General features: G+C 45.1%; 1 long non-coding RNA gene across 1 annotated transcript in view; it reads right to left on the reverse strand.

Annotated features, from left to right (window-relative positions):
- Positions 1 to 2,413: 2,413 nt before the first annotated feature.
- The window catches only part of LOC122545053, a 26,829-nt gene continuing 25,504 nt past the window's right edge, over positions 2,414 to 3,738 (reverse strand). Inside the window, exon 3 of the long non-coding RNA XR_006310544.1 lies at positions 2,414 to 2,479. This is a non-coding gene — a long non-coding RNA (uncharacterized LOC122545053). The remainder of the gene's footprint in view (positions 2,480 to 3,738) is intronic.

The raw sequence follows: 3,738 nt of genomic DNA on the forward strand, positions 1-3,738 counted from the left end.
TATCTAACTTGCTGCTTCCCAGAATTTCCAGCACCTCCTTAATATCCATCTGTTTAAGCCTATTACCTCGTATAATTAATCAGTTTGCAGGTGACACCAAAATTGGAGGTGAAGTGGACAGCGAAGAAGGTAACTCAGATTACAATGGGATCTTGATCAGATGGGCCAATGGGCTGAGGAGTGGCAGATGGAGTTTAATTTAGGTAAATGTGAAATGATGCATTTTGGAAAAGCAAATCTTAGCAGCACTTACATCCTTAATGGTAAGCGATTTTTGAGAAGATTTGTAGCAAGTATGCAAGTTAGCTCGCTGAGCTTAAAGGTTTGTTTTCAGATATTTTGTTACCATATTTGGTAAATTCATCAGTGAGAGTCTCTGGTGAAGTGCTGGTGGTATGTCCTGCCTCTCTATTTATAGGTCTTGGTTTCTTAAGGTGGGTGATGTCAATTCTAGTTCTTTTTTCAAGGGAAGGTAAATAGGATCTAAGTCGATGTGTTTATTGATGGAAGTCTGGTTAGCATGCCATGCCTCGAAGACTTCTCGTGTGTGTCTTTGTTTTGCCTGTTTTAGGATGTGTGTGTTATCCCAGTCAAAGTGGTGTTCTTCTTTGTATGTACAAAAACTAGCGATAGTGGGTCATGTCTTTTGGAGGCCAGTTGGTGTTCATGTATCCTGATGGCACATTTCCTGCTAGTTTGTCTGAAGTAGTGTTTTCACAATTCTTGCATGGTATCTTGTAAATGATGTTAGTTTTGCTGGTGGTATCTAATGGATCCTTTAGGTTCATTAGTTGCTGTTTACATGTGTGTTGGTAGGTTTGTGGGCTACCATGATGCCAAGGGGTTAGAGTAGTCTGGAAGTGATTTCTGATTTGTCTTTGATGTATGGTAATGTGGCTCCAGTTGTTGGTTGCATTGTGTCTGCTTGTTCGGTTTGGTTCTGAGGTATCAGCGGATTGTGTTTCTTGGGTACATTTTTCTTGAAAGCATTGTATAGATATTTTTCTTCTGCTTTTTGTAGCCTTGGGTGCTGCAGTGTGATGTAGCTTGTTAAAATAATGTCTTGATGCAGCTCCATTTGTGGGTGTTGGGATGATTGCTTCTGATGTTTAGTATTTGGTCTGTGTGTGTTGTTTTCCTGTAGACCCTGGTTTGAAGCTCTCCGTTAACTGTCCATTCAACTGTCATGTCTGGGAATGGGAGTCTGTCATCAATCTCCTCCTCTTTTGTGAATTTGATGCCTGTCAGGATATTGTTGATGGTGTTGTATGTTTCCTCTATTTGTTACATTTTGTGATGACAAAGGTGTCATCTATGTAGCAGACCCAAAGTTTGGGTACTTTATTGGTCAGACCATGGAGTATAGGAGTTGGGAGGCCATGTTGCGGCTGTGCATGGCATTTGGTTAGGCCACTTTTGGAATACTGTGTGCAATTCTGATCCTGGATTAGTGGTGCTGGAAGAGCACAGCAGTTCAAGCAGCATCCAAGGAGCAATGAAATCGACGTTTCAGGCAAAGGTGTCCGAAATGTCCATTTCGAAGCTCCTTGGATGCTGCCTGAACTGCTGTGCTCTTCCAGCACCACTGATCCAGAATCTGGTTTCCAGCATCTGCAGTCATTGTTTTTACCTCTGCAAATCTGGTCTACCTTCTACCGGTTGGACGTTGTGAAATTTGAAAGGGTTGAGAAAAGATTTACAAGGATGTTGCCAGGGTTGGAGGATTTGAGCTATAGGGAGAGGCAGAACATGCTGGGGCTGTTTTCCCTGGAGCGTCGGAGTCTGAGGGGTGACCTTACAGAGGTTTACAAAATCATGAGGGGCATGGATAGGATAAATAGACAAATTCCTTTCCCTGGGGTCGGGGAGTCCACAACTAGAGGGCATAGAGGGTGAGAGGGGAAAAATTTAAATGGGATTTAAGGAGAAACTTTTTCATGCAGAGGCTGGTGCGTGCATGGAATGAGCTGCCACAGGAAGTGGTCAAGGCTGATACAATTACATCATTTAAAAGGCATCTGCATGAGTATATGAATAGGAAGGGTTTGGAGGGATATGGGCCAAGTGCTGACAAATGGGACTGGATTAGGTGAGGACATCTGGTCTGCATGGACAAGTTGGACCGAAGGGTCTGTTTCTGTGCTGTACATCTCCATGACTGCATGGTTCTATGTTGTTCTGTGGACAATCTCTTCAACATTACAGTTTTGAATCTGTCTGAAGCGGAGTGCCCTGTGAAAGTCTCATTGCCATTACCCATCATTCCCCAGACTGAGAATCCCAACATGCAATGGGCAGGAATAAGACACAACCCTGGGTGTGGAAAGACATCATTCATACATTCCCCACACGGCAAAGACCATTGACTGAATGTGTATGACATTTGAGAGGTTTGTTGGAGAAGATTACTAACCTGTTGTCTCTTCAGTAGTTGTCGGAGCCTCTGTTGTGGGAATTGTAGTAGTGGGTGTTGTGGCAACTGTTGGAAAGGAACAAACAGAAACAATCAGGCATCAGGCAGTGAAGAAGGCTAATAGCATGCTGGCCTTCATAACAAGAGGGATTGAGTATAGAAGCAAAGAGGTCCTTCTGCAGCTGTACAGGGCCGTGGGGAGACCGCACCTGGAATATTGTGCTCAGTTTTGGTCTCCAAACTTAAGGAAAGACATTCTGGCTATTGAGGGAGTGCAGCATAGGTTCATGAGGTCAATTTCCGGAATGGTGGGACTATCTTACCCTGAAAGATTGGAGCGACTGGGCTTGTATACTTTGAGTTTAGAAGGCTGAGAGGGGATCTGATTGAGACGTACAAGATTATTAAAGGATTGGACACTCTGGAGGCAGGAAACATGTTTCTGCTGATGGGTGAGTCCTGAACCAGAGGACACAGTTTAAAAATAAGGGGTAGGCCACTGAGAACAGAGTTGAGGAGAAACTTCTTCACCCTGAGAGTGGTGGTAGATGGAATGCTCTGCCCCAGAAGGTTGTGGAGGCCGAGTCTCTGGATACTTTCAAGAAAGAGTTGGATAGAGCTCCTGAGGATAGTGGAATCAAGGGTTATGGGGATAAGGCAGGAACAGGATACTGATTGAGGATGATTGGCCATGATCATAATGAATCGTGGTGCTGGCTCGAAGGGCAGAATGGCCTACTTCTGTACCTATTGTCTATTGTCTATAAATTCTGAATGTGGGACCCTGTTCCTGCACTGGTGTCTCGGGAGTGTGAGGGTCAGGCTGATCGCAGCTATGGGCGCAATTTTAAATCTCCTGGGTGCAGATGGCCTTGTGAATGGAACACTTGAACGGTATCACTGGTTCCTGACACCAACTTTTTATTCTTTCCCGGGATATGGGGGTCACTGGATGGGCCTGCATTTATTACCTGTCCCTAATTGCCCTTGAGAAGGTGATGGTGAGCTGCCTTCTTGAACCCACATTTCCTGGAGGGACCCTTTTGATAAGGTCCCTCAGAACAGGCTCGTGGGTAAAATTAAAGCACCTGTGGTAAGGGGGGAATATATTGACACGTGTTGGGAATGGGTTGACAGGCGGGAAACAGGGAGTTGGAATAATTGGGTCTTTGTCGGAGTGGCAGCCAGTGACTGGTGGGGTACCACCTGGATCTCTGCTTGGCACCAGCTATTCACAATATATGCACATGACCTGGATGGGGGAACCAATAACAACATTTCCAATTTCACTGACAACACAAAACGGGGGGATGGGGGGGCGGACT

The sequence above is a fragment of the Chiloscyllium plagiosum genome, chromosome 1, assembly GCF_004010195.1.
Source record: "Chiloscyllium plagiosum isolate BGI_BamShark_2017 chromosome 1, ASM401019v2, whole genome shotgun sequence".
In the NCBI taxonomy this organism is placed as follows: Eukaryota; Metazoa; Chordata; class Chondrichthyes; order Orectolobiformes; family Hemiscylliidae; genus Chiloscyllium; species Chiloscyllium plagiosum.